The sequence below is a fragment of the Triticum urartu genome, chromosome 4 (assembly GCF_003073215.2).
Source record: "Triticum urartu cultivar G1812 chromosome 4, Tu2.1, whole genome shotgun sequence".
NCBI lineage: Eukaryota > Viridiplantae > Streptophyta > Magnoliopsida > Poales > Poaceae > Triticum > Triticum urartu.
In genome coordinates this window covers 462,550,364-462,562,034 of record NC_053025.1, presented here as the reverse complement: position 1 = coordinate 462,562,034, position 11,671 = coordinate 462,550,364, and positions in this window count along the sequence as shown.

Sequence of the window (11,671 nt, the reverse complement as noted above, 5' to 3'; positions counted from 1 at the left end):
CCATCTTACCCAAATTATTCTAAATCTCGAGAAAAGGAAAACAAGACTGATAAGAACATGGGCACTCCCCATGCGCTCCCGTACCACCAAATACTTTCAGAAACTATTGAAAATAAAAGATGCAGCATGAATAATGGGATTTGCTGCATTTAGACTGTCCTAATTTTTACCAAACCGCAGTCGATCTGTCGCATTCTTGTAGTGTTGTGAGTATACGATACATAGAACATCACACGTGCACTGCGAAATGCAGCAAGTCACTGGCATCTTGTATCCAGGTCATCAGATGCAGATATCAAAATGTACATAACTCGATCTCAGTCATACAAATTCTTTTGTTGCCAATGGACTGAAACCTGAAATGACACAATTGAAGTCGAGTGCTCAGTTAATTGCAAGAAACACTGCGTGAGTGCCGACTTCAGATGCTCCATCTAAGACCATTACAACCCAGTGCAAATGTATATTTATTTGTCCGCACAGGCTCTGAAGTTTAAAACTGTGGGGGGAGAATGAATCAAGTTTAGCTAGATTAAATACAAGATTTACTGGAGCTTAACAGAGGAACATCTACTTTCAGGAATTAGTTGTGCATATAGACATTTAACAAAGGGACAAAATATTCCAAGAGTAAATTGTTAGAAATACTTTCAGGAGTAATAGACGAAAACTGGAATAAAATTAGCTTAGCGAACAAGCCTTGGTTTAGTCGAAAGTGTAAACAGGAGCACTTACGTGCACTTCACATCTATCAGAGTACAATCAAGGATAAGACAACAAGTTATTGACAGGATCAACACATCATCAGCATGGCCATGAAAAAGCTAAATCTCAACTCGACGGATCAACACATCATCAGCACTTGATCAATCTAAAATACATATGAAGATGGTTCAAGTAAGGCATAAATCTCGCACAAACGGAATCAAATCTCATACTCACTTGGAGCAGGGTACATCAGAATAATAAACAAAAATCATACACTATTTCTTTGAATCCAACATGAATTCAACAACACAGATTCTTGGTCTTACTCGGATATTCGCACAGGGTAAAAACGAAATCACTGTTCCATCAATGAAAACATAATTGGAACTATATGCAAGAATAGTCAGAACAAGAAAGAACAGTCAAAAGCAGGGGACGGTAGAACTTTATCCCAATCTTTACCAGTGTCCGCTTCAGTGGGAAGAGGGAAAGCGACAAAGAGCAGACATCGCCGCCGTCGCTGCCCCGAAGACGTGCACGCAGGTTTGCCTGCAGCAATTTCCAAACAATCTCTATAACAATAACATAACTACAATTACAATCGGGAATAAGCTACTATGCATCCAAATCAAAGAAAGAAAATCATGATATCTTCGAAGAGCCAACCTAGGTAATAAGAGATGACTGCAGGGGAAAGCAAGTGGAAAAGAGAATGCCATGGCCACCAGCGCCCGAGCGGATGCCCGGCGCCCGAAACCCTAGCCATAGGGGGAGGCTCGTCGGTGGTCTTTGGTGGCTGAGAGCGCTGGACATAGCCGGGTTGTGTGTGTGGGAGGGGGGGTCCATGGTGCGAGGGGGCCTCAAACTGTGCTTCGCAGTGTCTGGATTCGCCGGACGCCGCGTGAATCAGCCGCCGCAGGTGGCGCATTGAGAAGCCGCGTGAGGAGAGAGGGATGGGACAAGAGAGGATGGATGGGAGGTGGATGCGCCGGATCCGGTAGCCTCCGGAGCTGCGAGGTGGGAGGGGGGAGCGGGAGGGCCGACGGCGAGGTGGGTCGGAGGAGGCAGACGAGGCGGTTGGTGGCGGCGATTTGGGAGAGATAAGGGGAATTAGGTGCTCTATTTCTCGCGCGTATTTTTCTCTCCTCGGTTTATTTTTTTCATATATATGTACGACGATAGGGTTATGACATGCAAATCTACAACGCCTACATTGCGCCGCTTATATGCGTATCTATCGTGAATTTTGCAACGTATAGTAAAAATGTTGTAGAATTTGTGTTGCTTTATAGGGGATATCCTTGTAGTGCTTCTTCTTGAAACTGGTGGTCTTTTTCACCATCAACACTTGATGTTCTTTCTTGATTTCTACCTCCGCGGCGTTTAGCATTGCGAAGAGCTTGAGAATTGTCTTATCCATCCCTTGCATATTATAGTTCATCACGAAGCTCTTGTAGATTAGTGGCAGTGATTGAAGAACTCTGTCAATGACACTATCATCAGGAAGATTAACTCCCAGCTGAGTCAAGTGGTTGTGGTACCCAGACATTCTGAGTATATGTTCACTGACAGAACTATTCTTCTCCATTTTGCAGCTGTAGAACTTATTGGAGACTTCATTTGCTTTAAATATTAACTTCAACTCCTGAAACATCTCATATGCTCCATGACGTTCAAAACGTCGTTGAAGTCCCGGTTCTAAGCCGTAAAGCATGGCACACTGAACTATCAAGTAGTCATTAGCTTTGCTCTGCCAGACGTTCTTAACGTTGTCAGCAACATCTGCAGCAGGCTTGTCACCTAGCGGTGCTTCCAGGACGTAATTCTTCTGTGCAGCAATGAGGATAATCCTCAAGTTACGGACCCAGTCCGTGTAATTGCTACCATCATCTTTCAACTTAGCTTTCTCTAGGAACGCATTAAAATTCAACGGAACAACAACACGGGCCATTTATCCACAACAACATAGACATGCAAAATACTATTAGGTACTAAGTTCATGATAAATTAAAGTTCAATTTAATCATATTACTTAAGAACTCCCACTTAGATAGACATCCCTCTAATCATCTAAGTGATCACGTGATCCATATCAACTAAACCATGTCCGGTCATCATGTGAGATGGAGTAGTTTTCAATGGTGAACATCACTATGTTGATCATATCTACGATATGATTCAGGCTCGAGCTTTCGGTCCCAGTGTTCCGAGGGCATATCTGCATATGCTAGGCTCATCAAGTTTAACCCGAGTATTCTGCTTGTGCAATACTAGCTTGCACCCGTTGTATGTGAACGTAGAGCTTATCACACCCGATCATCACATGGTGTCTCGGCACGACAAACTGTAGCAACGGTGCATAGTCAGGGAAAACACTTGTACCTTGAAATTTAGTGAGAGATCATCTTATAATGCTACCGCCGTACTAAGAAAAATAAGATGCATAAAGGATAAACATCACATGCAATCAAATAAGTGATATGATATGGCCATCATCATCTTGTGCCTTTTGATCTCCATCTCCAAAGCACTGTCATGATCACCATCGTCACCGGCTTGACACCTTGATCTCCATGGAAGCATCGTTGTCGTCTCGCCAACTATTGCTTCTACGACTATGGCTACCGCCTTGAGATAAAGTAAAGCAATTACATGACGATTGCATTTCATACAATAAAGCGACAACCATATGGCTCCTGCTAGTTGCCGATAACTGTGTTACAAAACATGATCATCTCATACAACAATTTATATAATCACGTCTTGACCATACACTACAAAAAAATACACTTCCGTGATGATACATGTTTGTCACAGTAGGTCGCATTTTCTGTCATGCATGTACATCCATGACGATTTTATGACAGAATCAAGATAGTCATACCTGTGCTATCGTAGAAGTGTTCCATGACATTACCAAAACTATCATCACGGAAGTGTCCACTTCCATGATGATAAATCCCGCGTCACAGAAGTTCTTTCGTCAAGGGTGACCGACACATGGCATCCACCGTAACGGAACACCGTTAAGCTATCGGATCGGGTTTTGGATCCGATAACCCGTTAACAGCCCCGACCAATGGGGATTTTCCACGTGTAAAATCATCATTGGCTGGAGGAAACACGTGTCGGCTCATCGTTGGGACAGATGTCATCCACTCATAGGACAGAAGGCGCCTATGATACGTCGACACGTGGCACGGCCCAAAGGAGGCCCATTCCTGTGAAAAGGCCGGCCCGTTTGACTTGGTCAAAAGGTGGCGGGCTGGCCCATGTAAAGCCTGTTAACGGCCTATTCGCATATAGCCCATTTACAGCCTGCTAACCCAAGGCCCGTTACGCCCTATCCAAATTAGGCCCAGTAGCATCATCTGGGCCACCCAATATGATTCCAGCCCGTTTTCACTTCTGGCCCATGTATGGCCCATGACGTCTTTCAGCCCATATGAGGCCCTATGTATCTCTTGGCCTATTAAAGGCACGTGGTGAAACTGACCCGTAATGAACAGTGTATCACTTTACACCCATTAACGGCCCGTGGTGAAACTGGCCCGTAATGAAACAGTGTATCACTTTATACCCATTAACGGCCCATTATTCCGTTGGGCCGTTTCCAGCCCATGTTATCTTTCGGCCTTCTCAGAGCCCATTTATTCTTGGGCTCATTTCCAGCAATTCGTTTACTTACGGCCCGTTACTGTCATTTTCTGCTTGTGGGCCAAATTCAGCCCATGGTTACAGTCGGCCCGTCTGTGGTCCGTTAATACATTGGGTCATTTTCATAGCATCATCAAATACGGCCTATTAACGATGGCCCGTTATGGTTGGCCCATGAACGGACGATTCCAACTCTATCCCGTTTACGGCCAATGCAGCCTATTATTGGCCCATGTTTGGCCAATCGATCATACTGCCCGTATAAGGCCCATTGATGATACGACACGTAGAAGGCCCATTGTTTCTACGGCCCGTAGAAGGCCCACTGTTTCTACGGACCGTAGAAGGCCCACTGTTTCTACGGCCCGTAGGAGGCCCAGTGTCACTATAGTAAATATTAGTCCATGGTTATTGTGGCCTAGTTTTAAAAAATAGGTTATTGCAGCCACTAGCAAACCGCGGAAAAAGAACTGCAATGACTACAAGCAGACAAATAAACAAAACAATAAGGAAATAAATAAGAAAGCAACTTACGCTAGGCTATCACGGCTATCACACATATTACATCCACTGGGCATCAAAGTTCGCCACCAGTACAAATAAACACGCTGACAAATGAATATACAAAACTAAGAGCACTTCAAAAGGCACTAGGCCTGGCCAGGTCGCCCCCCCCCCAAATAGCTGAAGAAGCTGAGTAGACCTCAGTTGTGTCAACGATAGATGCATCAACACTAGATTTAAGGCATGATGGTGCGCACGGCAGTCCTCTGACATCTTCATTGCATCTTTGACTTCGAGTCAGAGCTGAGCTGAAGCAAGCCTTTCCTCTTTAAGTTGAGACTGAAGAAGTTGAACTGATTGAGGCAGCGACTGCATAGAGGTTGTCTCACACCTGCTAGTGAGTAGCTTCAACTCACTGTCTTCATCAAGACAGGACCTCGGGGTCATCTCGCTGTCCTCAAGATGGTTTGGCTCACTATCTTCCCTAAAGTTCTGCCTGGCGTAAGAGATACGAGTCTGAAAGAGAAACAAGGAGACACGTAACAGGTTTCACAACTATATAAGCAAATAAATGGATCTGTTCTGCATAAGGAACATGTTTTTACAACTACAATTTGAAATTGGTAGTTGTTGCAAACATCCAATCAGATGTAAACAACAAAGCAAACAGCAGTGGAGGAAATGATGCCTATCCAAATCTATACTAGAACAAAGTTTGAAGGCTTGAGAAGGATGAACTTACATTACATGTTAACACGGGCTGGACAAAGCCCTTCTCCATGTTGATGGAAGGATAATTCAATAAATTCCCCAAAGAAAATTCTTTATAAGCGTTGCCATTATTCTACATTTTGCAAAGAGTAAATATAGATCAAATAATATTGGAAGAAACAGAGGATAATGAAGCTCAGGTGTAGACTGATGATACATAATAAAATAGCAATTAATTAAGTACAGCATTACAAGGAAAAAGGGAGAGAGGTGCTGACAAGAGCAATGCAGAGCCCATTATTGTTTTGAGATCGTATGATCCTTTGAGCAAGGAGATTCATCTGAAATTAGTTTTCATACAAGAGAGAAGGTAAGGCACAAGCAGAAATTTAGGAGTTCAAATTTTGAATTGATATCATAGACAGTACCTGACGCTGGGCTCCCAGTAGTTCTAATAGGGGTTTGGCCACTGGGGTAGGGGTAAAGTGTGGTACAGTTGGGCATGTGTTTTCTGTGGCTGCTGATCTATCGGATGTAACAGGTATCACTACCTTTTCCAAATACCTAGTTTGTACTCCTTGAGGATCTGCACTCACCCTCTTCGTTTTGGACATCTATTACGAAAGAACAATATTTGATTGGAAAAACATAGTGTGTCGACACATGGAATATGTACAGAAAATGGATAGGTATGGCATATACTCATATATGATGCTTAAACTAAGCAGATGGTGTAACAAAGTAGAAGTAATGCAAGAGGTCAGATGCAAAATATGTGCGACCAATACAACTTTGCAAAGTTAGAGCAAGCACCTTGATGGGTGAATAAGATAGGCCATGCTCCACCATGCCAAGTTTGTTAGCCAGTGGATCGTTCGGAAATATTCCTCTCATGCACCCATTCTCATATTCATTTTGATAATGTTCAATATCTAACATGCATGAAAACATAAAAACAAGTGAGATTTTCTTTGTAATGCAGAAGTGATTCTAATCCAATACTGCCTCCCTGTAAACCCCTTTGTGCTATCTCTGCAATTCTTTTAAAAGATGCCATGCATGTTGTAATTTGTTGTGTGCATTAATATAATGTGGCCTACTACTCAAAATATGAGAGCTCCAGAAGTGATGACACTTCGCAGATGATAGATTCAACATATAGTAAAGAAGAACAAGTCGACCTGACCTAAGAGATTCAAAATATACTAAGGGAGAACAACTCGACCTGACCAGTCGACCGCAAGAGAAGAGTATCATCTTAAAGAAGAGCAGAAGAGCAAGCAGATTGAATATATTACAAGTCTTCCAATACAATGTCGGTTGACCACCCATGATGAACCAGAGCGCACAGAGAAATACTATTCTTTCTGGTCTCTCCATATGTGGTTCACATGCATTTCGAAACTAAAGTAGGAACATTTAGCTAACCAATTAAACATCTCTCAGTTTGGCCACTTGACGGAACGAAGGAGGAGGAAGCCAAAACTTCTGATGCTTGGCCACTTGAGTAGAGGAAGAAGGAGTAACATCTCTGGCTCGCTTCTTGGAAGCATCACACCTCAACTGAGCAGCCTCTTGCTTCAGTGCCATGTTGTAGAACTCATCATATCTCAAGGGCTCGAAGAGAACAAGAGCGAGCTGAATTTCTTCTCTCAGACCACCCCTGAACTGATATATCATGCTCTTCTCATCAGGGACATCCTTCTTGGCAAAGCGGGCGAGCTTCTGGAACAACTTGTTGTAGTCATAGACAGACAAAGAGCCTTGCTTCAGGTTGCGGAATTCCTCATGCTTGCTTTCAACCACGCTCTACAGAATATGATGAGCCCTGAAATCTCGACGGAATTCATCCCAAGTGATAACACGTCCACCTCTGGAATCCTTGTACTGCTGGAACCATTCTGCAGCTTGATCTTTGAGTTGGAAGGAAGCGAACTTAACAAAGTCCTCAGGCCTGACGTTACTGCACTCGAAATGCTTGCACAGATCCACAAGCCAATCGTCAGCATCGGTTGCCTCAACACAATTGCTGAAAGTCTTTGGCCCGTTAGCAAGGAACTGGTTGAGTGTAGCAAAGTGACTCTGATTGCTGCCTTGATTCCCTTGGTTGCCTTGATTGCGCTCTTGGAGAATTTGCATGATCAACTGTGTGTTTGCATTGGTTCTGGCCATCATAGCTTGCCATGCCTCCGGAGGAGGTGGAGGTGGTGGCGGGTCAGGATTCAGAGTCGTGCGCGTTGGAGGAGCCATCCTGAAGAGGTTGACCACCATTAGCACATTGACAGAGAAATATTGAAGCTGAATCCAACGGAATGAAAATTGCAACATATAGTCTTCACATCCGAACAAAATGAACGAATGCATTCCTCTTGAAATGGTCACATATCCATAAATTGAGAAGCCACGTCGAATTAAGGTAGAGAAATAAATCAACAAGGTACGGATCAAGAACGAATAATCGGTAAGAAATCCCAATCTCAAACCAATATCCGTGGAAGAAGAACTAGAGCTACAAGAATTCCCACCTATGGAACTCCCGAACCTTTCCGGTTATGCAATCAGGTGTTGGGGATACAGGGGAAGCATAATATCTCACCCAAACTAACAAATCCTACATCCAGCTGTATCCATCCTTCAACACATAACCAAGAAACCTTCGGAAACCATCTACCTCAACCTTCGAAAAGCATCCGTTATACAAGTTATGGCGATACTCCCGAACTCCCGCCCCAGTACTGGGTGGCGTCGAGGTTATCTCACCAACGAACTGCATAAAAGAGATTTTCGATGTCGGCGTACTAAACTCAGGTATTCCAGAATCGCAACAATAAAATTATGATGACAACACCTCAGAGCTCAACTCCCCGGGACACTTCCACTAAACCCCTGACAGGAGGCACCAAGACAATGTTCTCATCATAAAACCATCGGAACGATTCCAAGATACCCGCGTGATCCTAAAAAAAAGTTTAGTGAAATTTGAGAAGAGAATAGTCAAAACTCTATGTCAGGATGCCTTACCAGAGCGATGAGGAGACTGGGAAGTAAAAAGAATTCCTAAACTCTCCGATATATAATTCCTAAATGACTCAAAACATTTTTCTAGACACCACTCGGCCGCTAAAAACGATCAAGCAATGGGGCTCCTAAGGTCGGGGAAGGCTCTGATTACCAACTTGTAACACCCTCGATGCGACTATAGCTCCCACGTGTGGAGGCACGACTTAGAGACATAATCGCATTGAAGGCATATGTCACAAGTTAGGCAATCTTCACGAACATCCCATGTAATATAATAATAAAAGGGGAGATAACATAGTTGGCTTACACTCGCCACGTCAATCAAGTACATAAATAACATTACATCATCCAAACAGTCATGGCCCGACTACGGCGCCAAAATAAAAGAGAACCCAACATGCGACAACGGTCTCGTTCACCCCCAACTGGGCACCACTACTGATCATCGGGAAAGGAAACATAGTAACGTTGAGAGTCTTCGTCGAACTCCCACTTGAGCTCATACGCGTCTCCTGGAGCGGAATCATCAGGCCCTGCATCTGGTGTAATAGTAATCTGTGAGCCACAGGGACTCAGCAATCTCGCACCCTCGCGATCAAGGCTATTTAAGCTTATAGGTAAGGCAAGGTAAAATATGAGTGGAGCTGCAGCAAGCGACTAGCAAGTATGGTGGCTAACTTATTCGCAAAAGAGAGCGAGAAGAGGAGGCAAAGCGCGAGCGAGAAACTAGAGAGCAACCTGCGCAAACATTACTCCAACACCGTGTTCACTTCCTGGACTCCGCAGGAAAGAGACCATCACGGTAACACACTCAGTTGATTCATTTTAATTAATTAAGGTTCAAGTTATCTACAACCGGACATTAACAAATTCCCATCTGCCCATAACCGCGGGCACGGCTTTCGAAAGTTCAAATCCCTGCAGGGGAGTCCCAACTTATCCCATGACAAGCTCTCACGGTCAACGAAGGAATAGACCACCTCCCAAGACGTTCCGATCAGACTCGGTATCTCGGTAATTCAAGACACTTCGAAAGGTTAAAACAAGACCAGCAACACCACCCGAATGTGCCAACAAATCCCGATAGGAGCTGCACATATCTCTTTCTCAGGGCACACTTAGATTGTCCTAGGTACGCGTAGGCCAGCCCAGAGTTGCCCCTGGTGGCCACCGGTAGCTGACAGGTGGACCAACACTCAGAGGAGCACTGGCCCGGGGGGGTTAAAATAAGATGACCCTTGAGTCTGCAGAACCCAAGGGAAAGAAAAGGCTAGGTGGAAAATGGTAAAACCAATGTTGGGCATTGCTGGAAAAGCTTTAATCAAGGCGAACTATCAAGGGGTTCCCATTATAATCCAACCACGTAAGGAACGCAAAATCCGGGAACATAACACCGATATGACGGAAACTAGGGCGGCAAGAGTGGAACAAAACACTAGGCGAGAGGCCGAGCCTTCCACCCTTTACCAAGTATATAGATGGATTAAGATAACATAGCAATATAATGATATCCCAACAAGTAAATAAATGTTCCAACAAGGAACGGCCTCCAATCTTCACCTGCAACTAGCAATGCTATAAGAGGGGTTGAGCAAAGCGGTAACATAGCCAATCAATGGTTTGCTAGGACAATGGTGGGTTAGAGGTTTGACATGGCAATTTGGGAGGCTTGCAAGCAAGTGGTAGGCATCGTAGCAATGGCATAGCAAAAGAGCGAGAAGACTAGCATAACAAAGATAGTAGTGATTTCGAGGGTATGATCATCTTGCCTGCACAGTTGTCAGAGTTGACTGGATCCTCAAAAGCAAACTCAACGGGCTCCTCGTTAGCGAACTCGTCTCCCGGCTTACCCAAACAAGACAAATAAGCAACAAGGATACAATCAACCACGTGCAAACTCAAACAACACGATGCAAAGTTGATATGCTATGCGGGATGCGATGTGGGATGCAAAATGCAAGATATGACAGGAAATGCATGAACCTGGCCTCAACTTGGAAAACCAAGTGTGCCACTGGAAATATGAGATGAAATCGCTTGAAGACAATATAAAGAACGCCGGAATCGGAGTTACGGTTTGGAAATGGCAAGCGATTCAAATATGACACCGGTCTGCGATTTACAGCAAGTAGGCATCTAAATGCAATGAGATGAACATGCTACAGCACCCAAACATGACAACAAAATACATGGTAGGGATGCACACAAGATGCTTAACAAAAGTCTAGCACTGAGCTACGGCCAATTCATCCATTAACAGGTTCAAACAAGCATGGCAAAAATGCAAATGACAAACAGATTTCAGACTTAGTGAAATTAACACTTGTCTGCAATTCCAGATCAGGTAGCCCTCTTCGGAGCAACAAAACTACATGCTACATTAAATACAATTGCAAGCATGTGAACATAGCAAAAACATAATCAGTTTTCAGACTTGGTGAAAACTGACACATGCTGAAATATAACTCAAGTAGGCATGTTTACGAGCTCGATGCACTCACTAAGGTGCAATTCATGGCAAGACAAGCATACACCCATCAAGAAGGCACAAAATGCAATCTATACATGGCAAGAAAAATAGCATAGCATGCACGGATCAAATACAACATCATCGGCAATATTGCAAACAAGTTGACAATCTGCCCAGATTCACAAAGTAGCAAAAGTAGAGCTCGATTGACTCAAGCTATGGTGCTCCATAATTGCAAACAAAGACATGGATGGATAGAGCACTACAATATTAACAAAACTCCCTTACTGATCATCCTCAAAAGAGGCACGGATCACTAGGAAACAACAAGAACATATGGCATCATGGGATAAACAGCTCCAGGACTTGGTGAAATTACTAAGTCCCTGAAAACAGACTTAGCAAGTGCACCACTTTGCAAGCTTGCACAAGTCACCACACACATCCTAAAAATACATGGTTTGCACCTATGGAAAGATGACAAAACCCTTAACAAAACACATGTAGAACTCATGGGCATATCATGCACACATTAATCATGGCAAAATTGACAAAAGTGCTAAACGGAGTAACAGATCTGACAATTAACTCAAGTGGCCC